At 33.3% G+C, this 16430-nt stretch overlaps 2 long non-coding RNA genes across 2 annotated transcripts in view; one reads left to right on the top strand and one right to left on the bottom strand.

Moving 5' to 3' along the window:
* Positions 1–10382, bottom strand: part of LOC122221479 — a 78575-nt gene extending 68193 nt beyond the window's left edge. The window contains exon 1 of the long non-coding RNA XR_006203243.1: positions 10289–10382. This is a non-coding gene — a long non-coding RNA (uncharacterized LOC122221479). The remainder of the gene's footprint in view (positions 1–10288) is intronic.
* Positions 10383–15082: 4700 nt separating this feature from the next.
* The window catches only part of LOC122221310, a 31818-nt gene continuing 30470 nt past the window's right edge, over positions 15083–16430 (top strand). Inside the window, exon 1 of the long non-coding RNA XR_006203153.1 lies at positions 15083–15241. This is a non-coding gene — a long non-coding RNA (uncharacterized LOC122221310). The remainder of the gene's footprint in view (positions 15242–16430) is intronic.

Raw genomic sequence — 16430 nt, 5'->3', positions numbered from 1 at the left:
TATTCTCTTGCTCATATCCAAAAAAATAGGATGAGAATTAGATATTCTAGAGGAAGAAGCTTACGTATTTTGTAAAGATATAAACAAACTGATTCAGAGAGACAAGCGTGCAAATGTTAGCAGATTCAGTATAATTCTAGAAAAATCAAGTGTCTGTGACTTTAATATACAGGTAACTTTATACTGCCTATGAGGTATCACTATTTATGTCATTTTTTATGAAATTTTTATCATTTAACCATCATTCTTCTCCCCTTATTTATCACACTTATTTTGAATTAAGTAAAATGATAAGTATTAAAAAAAACTAATTATTTTCTGAAACAATGTATCTGACTGTTGAGATTAAATCATCTTTATTGCCTATAAATTTCCAGTTAACAAATTATTTTTATTTTATTAAAATATATTTTAAAAAGGCTAATTAAATATCTTATTAAATATTTTCCATTTTTTATGGGAACAGGGTTAACTACTAAATCCCAGAAATATTTACTAACTTAAATATTTTTCTTTAAAAAGCTACTGGTTGGAAAGGCACCTATAAGATACATTATGGCAAGTTATAACTCAAATACAAATTCTTGGTTCATTTTTCAGCCATTTGTAGAGTTAATAGCACAGCATGAAAAATCAGGTAGATTTGAATTCCTATCTACAGTTGGACATATTCTAGCTGTGTGATATTGGTTAAGTAACATAGTCTATATAAGCAGAGACTGTTAACTAGTCTTCACAGACCATTCTCTTTTTCTCTATAATACGCATATATCAAAGAACCTGACTAGAATATATTTAGTACTTCCTCAGCATAAACACAGAGCCACCTGCCGCAAGTAGCACAACTTGAACACTGGCTGCCTAAATTGCTACACCAAGCCCCATCCCCCCCTGCACTCTGGTAGGACTGTCCTTCTCTGTCAAGTGTGCCTCAGGCCCAGTGTGGCAGGCTCCTCCCCCAGAAGACTAGTACAAACCCCTACCCACACCATATTTCCCTGCCACAGTGTTATGCTGGGCTGAAACACTGGTGGTGTTGGTGCCAGATCTCATTTCACAAGCAAATCAGAGCACATCTAGTTAAAACTCACCACATTCAGTCCCGGGACCCAACACTGTCCACAGCAGACAAGGAGAGCCTCTGCAGATGACTGTCCTGAAGGATAGAGCAGCCACAACACAACAACAGAGCACACACAGCACACATCAGAGGCAATCCCTGAAATGAAGGCCCCTGGGTACTCTGTGATCTCTTCTTAATAAGGCCATTACTTTCAGGAGAAGGAGACAGAACTGTCTTTTCTAACACAGAGAAGAAAGCAGAGATGTAGACAAAATACCAAGAGAAGAATTTTTCCCAAATGAAAGAACAAATTAAGGCCACGGACAAAGATCTAAGCAAACAGATATAAGCAACATGCCTCGTGGGGAATTTAAAGGAGCCATCATGGAGATCATGGAACACCTGGGTGGCTCAGTCGGTTAGGCATCCAACTCTTGATTTCAGCTCAGGTCATGATCTCATGGTTCATGAGATCGAGCCCCACATCCAGCTCTGCACTGACAACTTGGAGCCTCCTTGGAATTCTCTCCCTCCCTCTCTGCCCCTTCCCCCTTGTGATCCCCCTTTTTCTTTTTCAAAATAAATACATAAACATTTAAAAAATTTTAAATATAGCAACAATCATAAGGATACTCATTGGGTTTGAGAAGAGAAGACATCAGTAAGACCCTTACTACAGAGATAAAAGTGTTAGAATCAATCAGAGATGAAGATGCAATAAATGAGACTGGAAACAACCTTGATGCAATAAATAGCAGGCTGGAGAAAGCGTAGGAACTAATTACTGATCTAGAAGAGAAAATAATGGAAAAAAATAAAGCTGAACAAAAGAGAGAAAGAAGAATTATTCCATATGAGAATACACTTAGGAACTCAGTGATTCCATCAAATGTAATAAAATTTGTATTATAGTCTCAGAACAAGAGAGAAAATGGGGCCAAAAAAAACCATTAAAAAAATAATAGCTAAAAAGTTCCTAATCTGAGGAAGGAAACAGACATTCAGATCCATGAAGCACAAAGAACTTCCCCCAAAATCAACAAAATCAGGCTGACACCAAGACATACTATAATTAAATTTTCAAAATATTGTGAAAAAGAAAAAAAAATCTTAATCAGCAAGACAAAAGAAGCCAGTAACTGATAAGAAAAGACCCATAAGACTAGCAGGAGATTTTTCAAAGGGAATTTGGCAAGCCATAAGGGAGTGGCATGATATATTCAAAGTGCTAAATGGGAAAAATATGCAGCCAAGAATACCCTATTCATCAAGGCTATCATTCAGAATAGAAGTAGAGATAAAGAGTTTCTCAGACAACAAAAACTAGGAATTCATGACCACTAAACCAGCCCTGCAAGAAATATTAAAAGTGACTCTTTGAGTGCAAAAGAGAGACCAAAAGTGACAAAGACAACAAAGGATCAGAGAAAATCTCATAAAATAATGACAAAACAAGTAATTAAATGGAATTCATATCTATCAATAATTACTTTGAATATAATTAGACAAAATGCTCCAATAAAAAGCCATAGCATTTCAGAATGGATTAAAAAAAAAAAAGACTATATGCTGCCTACAAGACACTCATTTTAGACCTAGGGACACCAGCATATTGAAAATGAGGGGATAGAGAAACATTTATCATGCAAATGGATGTCAAAAGAAAGCTATAGTAGGAATACTTATATTGGACAAACTAGACTTTAAAACAAAGACCATAACAAGAGACAAAAAAGGACACTGTATAGTCATAAAAGGGAATATCCAACAAGAAGATATAACAATTTGTAAATACTTATGCACTCAACATGGGAGTACCCAAACATATTACAATTAGGAACAAACAATTAAGAAGAACAAATTGATAATATGACAATAATAGTGGGGGACTTTAACATTCCACTTACATCAATGGACAGATCATTCAAACAGAAAATCAAAAAGGAAACTGTGGTTTTGAATGACACTCTGGTCCAGATGGACTTAACAGATACATTCAGAACACTTCATTCTAAAACAGCAGAATACACATTCTTTCAAATGCACATGAAACATTCTCCAGAACAGATCACATATTAGGTCACAAAATAGGACTCAACAAATACAAAAATATTAAGATCATACCATGCATCTTCTCTGGCCACAATGCAATGAAACTAAAAGTCAACCACAGGAAAAACATTGGAAAGACCACAAATACACAGAGGTTAAAGAACATGCTACTAAAAAGTGAATGGGTCAGGTGGGAAATGAAAGAAGAAATAAAAATACATGGAGAGGTGCCTGGGTAGCTCAACCAGTTAAGCTCTGACTCTGGATTTCATCCTGATCATGATCTCATGGTTGGTGAGATCCAACAGCATGGAGCCTGCTTAGGATTCTCTCTCTCCTCTCTCTCTGCCCATCCCACTGCTCATGCTCTCTCTCTGTCTCAAAATGAATAAATAAACATTTACAAAATATATTTTGAGAAAACCAAAAATGAAAACACAATGGCCCAAAATGTTTGGGATGCAGTAAAAGCAGTCCTAAGAGAGAAGTATATAGTAATATAGGCCTACATCAAGAAGCAAGAAAAATCTCACATATGCAACCTAATCTTACACATAAAGGAGATAGAAGGGGCGCCTAGGTGGCTCAATCAGTTGAGTGTCCGACTTTGGCTCAGGTCATGATCTCACAGTCCATGAGTTTGAGCCCTGAGTTGGGCTCTGTGCTGACAGCTCAGAGCCTGGAGCCTGCTTCGGATTCTATGTCTTCCTCTCTCTCTGACCCTCCCCTGCTCGTGTTCTGTCTCTTTCTGTCTCAAAAATAAATAAAAACATTAAAACAAAAATTTAGAAAAAAAGGGGCTAGGAAAAGAACAATAAACAAAGCCCAAAGCCAGCAGAAGAAAGTAAATAATAAAAAGTAGAAATAAGTTATACAGTAACTAAAAGCAAAATAGAGCAGATCAATGAAACCAGGAGCTGGATCTTTGAAAAAAATAATGCAATTGATAAATCTCTAGCCAGAGTTATCAAAAAGAAAGGAGAAAGGACCCAAATAAAATCAAAAATGAAAGAGAATAAATAACAACAAACACCACAGAAATACAAATAATAATAAGAGAATATTATGAAAAACTGTATGCCACCAACTTGGCACAACCTGGAAGAAATGGATAAATTCTTAGAAACATATATACTATCAAAACTGAAGCAGGAAGAAATAGAAAACTTGAACAGAACAAAAAACAGCAAAGAAATTGTTTCAGTAATCAAAAAACTCCCAAGAAAAAAAGTCAGGGCCATATGGCTTCACAGAAGAATTCTACCAAATATTTACATAAGAGTTAATACCTATTTTTAAACTATTCCAAAAAACAGAAATATAAAGGAATCTTCCCAACTCGTACTAAAGTCCAGCATTACCTTGATTCCAATACCAGACAAAAAACCAACCAAAAAGAGAATTACAGGCCAATATCTCAGATGAACTTGGAGCAAAAATTCTCAACAAAATACTAGTAAATCAAATCCAACAGTACATTAAAAGAATCATTCACACAATCAAGTGGGATGTATTCTTGGGCTGCAAGAGTGGTTCAACATTCACAAATCAATAATACACCACATTAATAAAGGAAAGAATAAGGACCATAAGATCCTCTCAATAGGTGCAGAAAAAGCTATTAACAAAATATAGCACCGGTTCTTGATTAAAACCTTCAAGATAAAGGGAACATACCTCAATATCATAAAGGCCATATATGAAAGACCCACAGCTAATATCATCCTCATTGAGGAAAACTGAGAGCTTTTCCTCTATGTTCAGGAAGAATACAGGAATGTCCAAACTCACCAATGTTATTTAACATAATACTAACAGTCTTAGTCTCAGCAATCAGACAACAAAAAGAAATAGAAGGCATCCAAATGGTCAACGAAGTCAAACTTACACTCTTTGCAGATGATTTGATACTCTAGGTAGAAAACCCAAAAGACTCTCCCAAAAAATTTCTAGAACTGATATATGGATTTAGTAAAGTTGCAGGATACATATCAATGTACAGAAATGGGTTCCACACACCAATAATGAAGCAGCAGAAAGAGAAATCATGGAATTGATCCCATTTATAATTGCACCAAAAACCATAAGATACCTTAACCAAAGAGATATAAACTTAACCAAAGAGATAAAAGATCCGTACTCTGAAGACTAGAGAACACTTATGAAAGAGATTGAAGAAGACACAAGGAAATAGAAAAAAATTATTCCTTGTTTGTGGATTGGAAGAACAAATATTATTAAAATGTCTGTACTACCTAGAGCAATCTATACATTTAATCCGATCCCTATTAAAATACCACCAGAATTTTTTTACAGAGGTAGAACAAGCAATCCTAAAATGCGTATGGAACCACGAAAGACCCTGAGTAGCAAAAGCCATCTTGAAAAAGAAAAGCAAACTGGAGGCATCACAATTTTGGACTTTAAGTTATAGTACAAAGCTGTAGTCATCAAAACAGTATGGTACTGGCACAGAAACAGACACATAGATTAATGGAACAGAAAAGAGAAACCAGAAGTGGACCCACAACTATATGGTTAACTCATCTTTGACAAAACAGAAAAGAATATCCAATGGAAATCCAAGTGTGTACACGGAGTCATTCTAATAAAATGTTTCAGATAGATGGATAGATACATAGGTAGACGATAGGAGATAGATGATAGATGATGTATGATTGATAGATAAATGATAGATTACAGAAAGATATAGACATGTATGAATATATTTATAGATATATTTATTTACAACTTAAAATACATTTAAAATATTTATATATATATGACTATGCACATGGATGTATCTTTCTGCACATATCTGTATACATAGTCATATATAGATATAAATATTTTATTTATAGAATATATTTGTTTATAGATATAAAATATTTATATCTATATATGACTGTATATTTAGGTATATATTGTTATGTATATGTATATGTATTATGTTACATATATGTATATCTATGTTAAGTATATTATTCTATTTATCATATATTGTGTATATATGACTATAAATAACATTTTTATATCTATATATGACTACATATGCACATATCTATATCTTTAGATATGGATCTATCCTGCTAGTTCTCTTGCTCTGGCTGAATCCTGGCATACAGATTTTGGTACTGGAGGTCATTTCAGAGAAGAATATTAAAAAGGAGTTTTCTAAATTGATTTGGGGTTTTCTATAATTCATTATGTAATCTGGTTAGATTTAATGGCATTACTTATCCTGCTTCCACTGATATTTCATGGCGTAAGAGTTACTAAAATAACAACTTTTGCTACCTGCAATTGAGAATCAGTTGAAAGCAAGGGCTGGGTCATCAATATTTGCTCTCTTACAATATTACAGCCAAAATAAGGAGTATAAAGGGGTTGGTTTATTGCTTCTAACTGCACTGATGAAAGTGAGGAAAGACTAGTACAGTATTAAATTACCCACATTTCTTTGATAGAAAGCAAAAAAACCTGAAATAGTACTGCAATATAAGCATGTGTCTATGTGTAAAGTAGGATGCTTTATGACTACAAATTATCAAACATACTTCAACAATGCCAGTGGCAGTACTAAATTACCTTTTTATTATCTATGTGAAAATAATTTATGAAATCTTTGTCCCATAAAGTGATGATCAAAAATTGTGAAGTAAAACATAAGACAGTAGATACCAGACAGTTAATTAATGAATATATTGTTTTATTATTCTGAATTCTGTGATTTTTTTTGGTATTTTCATCTTTAATATATTTGCTGTGATTTATCATCTTAACTAAATATTTGTTTTCATAACTACTATATTATTGGAAATTTTGTATTCCTTTTCTTAGTGTGGACCCACCAAAATTATATCAATTTAAGGCCTCCACAAAATCTGTATTTACTCCTTTCTATGCTTGTATATGAAGAATGGGAACTAAAGAAACAGTGTATGGTAAAGTGTAAAATCATGCCTTAGTCTGAGTTTGAAACTCATTTCTGGAATTTGTTAGCTATGTGATACTTACAAGTGATGTAACCTCTGGGTCTGAATTCCTTCATCTGCACAGTGAGAGTAGCAACAAAGTTTACCTAATCAAGTTGTTGCAAAGATTATACGGAGGGTTTAGAACATAAGTGCCTAGCATATATGAATATTTTCTGGAATTCCAGTGAGTGTTAAATTTCAATGGGAATTCTCTGTGGCATATTTATTGCCGTGAACTAGAATATATTTTACAGATCTATCTATGCCTTAGACTCAAAAAGTAATCTAACCCAAAGAAATAAAAAAATAAAGAAAATAAAGATAATACTATGTAATTCAAATATTTTGATAGAGAAAATGCTAACAGCTTCAAATGATAGCATAGTGGATTCAGACATCGATAGCATGCTTTATTTTGTCCAACAGAATTACTGTTAAATATTTTTTATACTCGTGTGCTGTGCCTGGGACTATCTTTGGTGTTCATGTCTGTGATTTAGTACACCACATTTGCTATTTCAAGTACTGATATGACATGAAATCAAAATACATATTGGAACTTCGACAAAAGCATGAGGATGTAGGCAATACATTAAGATAGAAAACATCTTATTTTGAATAATTACAAACAAATTACATGTTGGTTTTTACAGTAAAAAAAGGTAGACTTTAGGGAAAAAATGTTTACTTAAATGAATAATTCAACTGAACTTTAAGCTTCTAATTTTTGAATATAAGTTATTCTATTTTTTCCTGAATATATATTATTCTTAAAAGTTGACTTCAAATAAATTGAAAGCTATATAAAACTATCCTGTTATCCCCAATGTCATTTTTTAGCAAATTAGAGCAATTTGAAAATACCAATTAATATAAAAATACTAGATTTATAATGCAAAAAAATTATATCTCCAAAATTTGTTACATTTTTATCCTGGATGCTTTTATAAACAATATGAATTATAATAGCATAATAGTAATGCTAATAATCAATAGAAAGACAAAAATTAGCTAAGCTATAACTCTAAGACCAATTGATATTTTTATTAAAAATATGTCTTCCTTTTTTGTAGAAACCCTTTTCTGGAGAGTGGAACCCCTAAAATGTACAAGACCCTTAAATCATGTACAAGGTACAATGAGCCCTTAGGAGAGGACTTCTACTCATCTTTGGTACTGGCCCTCTTCCCATTACCTCATTACCTCTCTTCAACTAGAAACTAAGTACTTGAGAAACATGCCAATACTGATAAAACATAATTTCACGGTGTAAAATTAATCCTGATATCTTCCTCTGAACTACATTTATTCACAGTAATTTTCAAAATTTTATTCCCTTCTCAAAATTCCTTACATACAATTAAATACATATATTATAAAATATATACAGTATGAAGTTCCATATATATATGTATATGATGTGTTGTATGTATATAAACACCCCATACACATGTATATATTCCTGTACCAGATTATATTTGCATAACATTTTTTTTAATTCCTAGCATTTCAGTGATATATTTACAACGAATATAACTTGAACTAGCTTTCTTTTTCTCCTAAATGGGAAAACAAAGAGCAATGAAAACTAAAACACTTTTTTTCTCTTTCCACCATGATAAAAATGGAAACGTAATATGCCTTTAATGAACTTGGATAAGTTTAAATGCTCTTTAGAAAGCACTGATAGTTTTTTTTTTTTTTTTTTTTAACATTCAGTGTTTTGTGTAAATTTAAAATCACCATCAAGTTTACAAATCTCATTATAATTTCATTAATTACTCTCAGATCTGGATTAAAATTGTGGATTTGGTGGTGGGTGTGAGGCTTTAAGACAATTTTGCAGAAATGTCTTTCATTTGTTAATTATCATAAATTTTCAAATAATAATCTAATAAACTTAAATTACTTGTAATTAAAATCCTTATTATAATAACTATGTTACAGTGTGGTTAAAAAAAAGAGAACCACTCAAAAATTCTAGTTTGTGGTTTTCCATTTCATATTTTAATTTCCAATGTTGGAGATGTGATTTATATGCCCAAACTAACAATGTATATACTTTGTATTCTTTCTAAAATTACCTATCACATATTATCTCAATAATTTGGTATAATTGTGTATAGTCTAAATGTTCTATGATTCAGAAAAAATTTAAATATATTTACAGAAATTATTGTGTTGGGAAAACAACTATTTTATTTGTAAATGTCACCAGATTTTGTTTGTTTAGGACTACTTTTTTTTTAGGTATATTTATTTATTTTCAGAGAGAGAAAGATAGCACAAGCAGGGGGAAGGGCAGAGAGAGAGAGAGAGAGAGAGAGAGAGAGACAGAGAGGGAAAGAGAATTGCAAGCAGGCTCCACCCTGTCAGCACTGAACCCTAAGCAGGGCCCAAACTCATAATCCTGAAATCATGACCTGACACAAAATCAAGAGTTGCACACTTAACCATTTGAGCCACTCAGGTGCCCCAGAACTACTTTTAAACATTAAATCATAGGTGTATAAATTTTATTTCACTGTTCTTTTTTTTTTTTCTTCCCTTAGCTTTTTCTGTCTTTTACCAAAGCCATTTTTAGTTCTTACTGTGTGACCAACACTTTGATAGGCATTCTCTGCCCTCCTTCAACTTACAGTAATGAGCTGGACAAATGTATAAAATAATCAGGATTCATACATAACTCCATAAAGCATAATTATAACAGTATATGATTACAAGTCTATAAAATATGTGCCACTCTTTTTAGATATAAAGACATAAGGGGTACAAAGAATACTGCAGTGAAGCTAGAATGACAAGTAATATCTTATGCATGGGAGAATGGCATGTAGAACTAAGGACATGCAGGAAAATTACAAATCTTCACATGAAAATTATAAAGATCAAATTGTCAAGTGAATATGAAAATACTAAGGGCCCCTGGGTAGCTCAGTTGGTTAAGCATCCAACTTTTGATTTCCACTCAGGTCACGATCCCACAAATTGTGGAGATCAAGCCCCGTGTTGGACTCTGTGCTGACAGAGCAGAATCTGCTTGGGATTCTCTCTCTCCCTCTCTTTTTGCCCCTCTCCCCACTGGTGCTTTGTCTCTGTCTCTCTCAAAATAAATAAGCATTAAAAAATACTCTATTAAAATACATGAGATTATCAGGAGGAATGATTATAGCTAATTAATCTTGAATTTACTCACTTAGTCTTCCTGTTTTCATTTTGCCCATTTGACATCTGTTTGTAGTTATTTACTAAGCCCTGTCATTTTCCAAGGCTGCATCCACCCTGGCACATTTTGGCCAGCCTCATGGTATGACTGCACAATAAAAGAATGTCTAAATAAAAAGAGAAACATTCCGTTTATGTCATAGAAGATCCAAGTTTTTGGTAATATCTAATAAAGTAGATGGTTAATCTCTTTCTGAGCACTGAAGTTAAATTGGAGGAAAGAGTGTTTGATTGAAAGGAGATAGCAAGCCTTGTCATCAGCAAGTCATAAGTTTGTACCTAAGCTTTTTCCTAGCTACTTTCTACTTTGGCTACTTAGGATAAGTTTTTAAATGGCAAGATTCTGATTTTTCTTTAGAGAATTAAGAAAGCAATTCACACAATGGTTGAGAGTACTATATGAGATATATGTGTAAAATCTAACACTGATGTAAGAAATAAATTATTTTAAATACATACAGTGCTGAATATAATGCAGGACACATCTAATACCTTTTCATTTCCCTTTATTTCCCAACATATATTAGAAGAAATATTAAATACTATCAATGTAAAAAAATAAAAAAAATGAATGAAATAAGGAGTTCATTGTTTTGTGTAACTGATTTACTTTTAATTCAGATTATCTGGTGTTCCCTCAGCCATTTTTTGGTTCTAAAACATTTGCATTCTATATCATTGCTCCCCTTAGCTCTCCTTTTCACATGAACATTAAGATGGAAAGGGACTGGGGCACCTGGGTGGCTCAGTTGGTTGAGTGGTTGAACATCCAACTTTGGCTCAGGTCATGATCTCACATTTGCGGGTTTGAACCCTGCATCAGGCTCAGAGCCTGGAGCCTGCTTTGGATTCTGTATCTTCCTGTCTCTCTGCCCTTTCCTTGCCCACTCTCTGCCTCTGTCTCTCAAAAAATAAATTGAAATGTTAATTTTTTTTTTAAGATGGAAAGGGACGCTATTTGGTACTCATCTGCATTTAAATCAAACTAGATATTTAAACATACTGAAATTCTCTAAAATTCTTAATGTCTTCTTTTTGGCACAAGTTCTAAAGATTAATGTGGCTAAATGATCTGTGGAAATGCAGATTTGCTACAAAAACACTACTACATTAAATACCAACATCTTAAAAAACTTATGGCAAGCCTAAAAGAAAGGTAATATAATCTGCTTTTTTAAAAAGGCATAATTAAATATAATATTAATAGAGGCATTGTAAGAGCTTTTAATCTTTTCCTAAGGAAAAGATTTCTCTTAGGTAGGGGAGAACAATTTATTTGATTTTCAAAAATAATTGTGTAAGTGTGCTGTCTTCCAAATGTATCCACTGTTGCTGTTGAGGCTAGAAGGAAGACTGGACCATCATTTTAGCAGGAAATAAGAGTTTACAAAATAAGATGATTAATAATAGCTAATTACTGCTTTCAGAAGCAATCATGATAATGATATTTAACATTTGCCTTTCACTTACAATATACCTAACTCTAGACTAAACATGTTACATGACTATCTCAGTTAGCTCACTCAACACCCTGGAAGACAAATCTCTAGTATTAGGCTGTTTTTATACAGTAGGAAACTGAAAAGTAATTGTGCCAACTACTATGGCTACTAAAGAGTTAAAATTTTAACAAAAACAGTGTAAAAGAGTTTAACTAGAAAATTTGAGCACATTTGCTTTGTATCGAGAAATAAATTGCATTCTGATCTTGTATACAGAAAGAAAACAAAATAACCAGTTTTGTAGGCAAATATGTGAATGTGGTCCAATTTACATGATGTTTATTTATCCTACAGTATCTCAAGCTGGTTTCTTGACATGTCATGATTTTGTAAAACCAACTTGGAAATAAGCACATTCTTTCCTGTTCATTTTACATATTAACTGTTTGCAGTGCAGAGTCATTCAATTATTGAAAATTATTTACTGTATATTTTAAATGAAATACTGAAAGAAAATTCGTTCCTCTATGAGAACATTATGCTATCTGAAGTAGACTAGATGAAGTGGTGTTAATTAAACATCTGGCGTTCAACCTCACTTTACTGTTTTCCCCTTATCCAAACATTTTGCAAAGGGAACTGAGTACTTTAGAAGATCAATGAGTAGAAGTACCATACAAAAGCATGAGAATTTCATTACAATGAAATTTTAATATAAATTTTAAGTTATCATCATTATTAAGAGACTAATTTGCAAGGTTTTGCCCTTTTTTGTGCAAACACATAAATATATTTCAAATAGAGCAGTAACTCATTAATCTGATACTATTACCTTTGAAAAAAGAGGCAAAAGTGATTTGTGAAATAATAGCCTAATAGGCAATAATAATTAGGCACTTATTAGTGCCTTTTAGGACTGTATCACATTAGAAATAGAACACATGAGATTATCTATCCATACATGGGTATTTTAGCATATGCATAGCATAGAAATCCTGTGATCTAGTTAATCAGTAAGTCATATGGTCAAATATGCGTGCTTAAGATTTAACACACAAAAAAGTTATTTTCAAATTGTGACAAAATTATTTTAGATTAAATAATTGCCTCTTAGATAATGACATAGTACTGAAAATCAAGTTTCTCTTAGATTTGTTGTCTGGTGTATGATTTTAAATCATCTAATTAGTGAGATCTCTGAACTATTGGTTCTGAACCAAATGAAAACAGATAAAGGAGTTCAGAATGGTAGATTAGACACAGGGATGCACACAATATATCTTCTCATGAAGGAGCATAGGCATTCTTCTGGCCTTTGCCCTGCAGGCCACAGGATTTGGAAAGTCAAGTCTGGGCTGTATTTCAGCCCTTAGTAGCCCTAGATAAGACACTTGGTGTAGGGCAAAATGGCACAAATGTGACTGCCCTGCTTTGTCATAAGGCCAACGTGGGCCTTCTAGTACTCCCTACCTCTTGATAAATAAACTTCTAGTACTATGACTGTCACAAATAGAGCAGTTAGGAAAATGCAAGCTCTCCTAGCAGTATGGAGAAGCCAGCACCATTGAGAGCAAGAGTGAAAATAAAAACAAATGCTGTTTTAGGAAGGTAGATCCTAGTAAATGAAATGGAAGAAGAGTCTGAACTCCAGAGGCCAATGTATTTCTGGTTCACTACAGTTAGTAGAATTTCTCCAACTTGAGGAGGAGCAAGTTAGGGATGTGGAGAAAAATTAATGCAGGTAATGATCTTTCAATATTGTTCCTTAAAGGGTAGTGTAATTAACTATTCCTCAGTGAAAACAAACAAACAATCAAACAACAAACAAAAAACCCAAAAAACAAAAAACACAAAACACTTTACCAGGAATAAGAACATGTAAATATGGAGAGTGATGTGATTTGCCTTAAAAAAAGGTCACAGTTTCAGGTGAACAACGTGACTTTTAGTTAAATAGATAAATGTTAATATCATCACTCCTACAATTAATTTAAAATAAGCTATCTAAAGTAAAGGATAAAGTGTCAGGATACAGTAAATGACTCTTTAGGTTAATCTTTATTGACAAAATAATTTTACAGAAAGGATAGTGACCTTTCATTGATATACATGGTAGTTAATAAATCATTTCTAAGAATTCATCTCAAACTGCAAGCCCATCATTCTGGCATAAATTCAATAAAATAATTTTCTTGTGCATAAACACTGTTTTGTGTTTTGTGCTAGTCCTAAGCTATTCAAAGATATGATTTATAGCTTATGTCTTCAAAAATCTTACATTCAAAGACCAGGAGACTGACAAGTTGATAATTACCAGAGGATGTCTTAAATGTTTTAATGGAAATAACTCAGCATAAGGGAAAGTATTCAAGAACTTAAGCTGAACATTCAAGAGAGAGTTGGTAGTTCAGGTAGGTTTCTAGAGGAGATAATAGCTATGGTGAACTGTGAAATCTAAGTAGAAATTAGCCAGGAAAAATAAGAAGGGTTAGAAAAATAGCCATCATGGAGATATGCACACTAAAATAGGAAGGAACCTAGTAATATGGGAACATAAAATATTTCAGAATCTCTCAAGGTAAAGTGAGGAAGAGGCAGTGATGACGGATAAAGCTTGAGAGAGTGGAGTCAGAAGATAAAAATATAATAATTTTCTATTTCTCCCATAATAAATTGTCAGAAATTAAGCAGCATAAACAACACACAAAGTCATTATCTCACAGGTCTACCAGTGAGAAGTTTGGGTTGACTTGACTGGTTTCTCTGCTCTGGGTTTTAGTAGCCCCATACCAAGGTGTTGACCTTCTGAGCGCTCATCAAGAGGCCATGGGAAGAATCTGCTTCCAAGCTCATTCTGGTTGGCAGAATCCAATTCCTCATGGTTCTAAGACTGGGGTAACATTTCTTTGCTATCTGTCACACTTTGCTCCTCTATACTGCCTACATTCCTTTTCAGATTTCCCATATCTCCCCCATCAACAATGGAGGGTTCAGCTTCCTCAAACTTTGACTCTCTCCAATTTCCCTTTATACCCCCCCTTTCTATGAGCGACTTATCTGTGTCTCTCTTCTGCCTTTTCTTCTTCTTTTAAAAGTTCATGTGATTAGATTGGGACCACCATGATAATCCAGGATAATCTCCCTATTTTAAGGTAAAATGAATGGTAATTTAGGCCCTTCATAGCAGTGCATAGATTAGTGTTTGACTGAATAGCCAGAGGATGATCTTGGGGAAATATATTTACAATTCTAACTAGCACAGAAAGTCAGGTTTTTTTTTTTCATGTAAAATTAAATATATCGTCTTTATCTTAAAGGAAAATAATTCTGAGAAATAATTCAGCACGCGGAAGAAACAGAATCAACCCCACATTTGAGAAGATCTCTTTGACAGCAGTGTACAGTTTGAAATATTAGGGGGCAGTGATTGGATGGCTTCAGAAAGACCAGTTGGAATGCTTATTTAGTAATTAAGTTTAGAGGTAAGTGAGCAGGATCATAAGGCAGTGAGTAAGAATATATCAAAGGGGATACATTTTAATTGCACTGAGAAAGTAAAAACTGCTGTACTTGGTTCCTTACTGGACATAAGAGAATAGATGCAAGAATAACTCTCAGTTTTGGTTTAAGTAACTAGATCAATAAGATGAACATTTACCATGTGTGAATAATATCCAGAAGAACAGAATTCAGTAGAAATTAAATACTGTATTCAGGTTTAGAGAAAACTGATTCGTTCTTGTTTAGAAATACTGATTTTCATAGGGCACCTGGGTGGCTTAGCCAGTTAAGCATTGACTTTGGCTTAGGTCATGATCTCACGGCTTGTGGGTTTGAGCCCCTCATCGGGCTCTGCGCTGACAGGTCAGAGCCTGGAGCCTGCTTCAGACTCTGTGTCTCCCTCTCTCTCTGCCCCTACCCCACTTGCACTCTCTCTCAAAAATAAATAAACATTAAAAAAATAGAAATATTGATTTTCATATGCCTACAGGATTAGACAACTTCTAATCAGTTTCCAGATACACAAGATTGAAAATAAAAAGTGGATCGAATTGACTACAAAGATTTGTGAGTAATCAATAATTGGCACTTCAGAAAATATACATCCACTGAGAATAGGGATCAAAATTATAGGGGTGCCTGGCTGACTCAATTGGTGGAGCATGTGACTTTTCATCTTAGATTTTCAGTTCAAGCCCCATGTTGGGTATAGAGATTACTTAAAAATAAAATAAAATCTATAAAAAAGAAACAAAGATCATAATTTTCTGAAACATTAGAATAGAGAGAAAATAAATAAAAGAAAAGAGTGGTATAGTGGAGGATGAGAAATGAAAAATAGGAGAGTAGTTTATAAAGTATAGTTTTGGAATATTATGCAGGCATTAAAAATTATTACCTATTTTATAAATGATAAAACAATTGACATACAAAATCATCAAGAGATAATTTAGTTAAAAAACAAAATTTGCTGCAGAGGGTATATATTTATCTATTCATGTTAATAAGGGATTATCCCCGCATGCACACATAGATATTCTCAAAATACTTAACTCTGTAGAGTGGGAAAGGAGGCACTTTTTATTATTTTTGTGTCCATTTAAAACAAAAACACAACTATTTGCATTATTTGAAAATGTTGTAAAACAAGAAGGGATATATGCACATCCA

This window comes from Panthera leo, chromosome B3, assembly GCF_018350215.1.
Source record: "Panthera leo isolate Ple1 chromosome B3, P.leo_Ple1_pat1.1, whole genome shotgun sequence".
NCBI classification, from domain to species: domain Eukaryota; kingdom Metazoa; phylum Chordata; class Mammalia; order Carnivora; family Felidae; genus Panthera; species Panthera leo.
The sequence above is the reverse complement of the archived record's forward strand: the minus strand, read 5'-3'. Positions and strand labels throughout refer to the sequence as shown.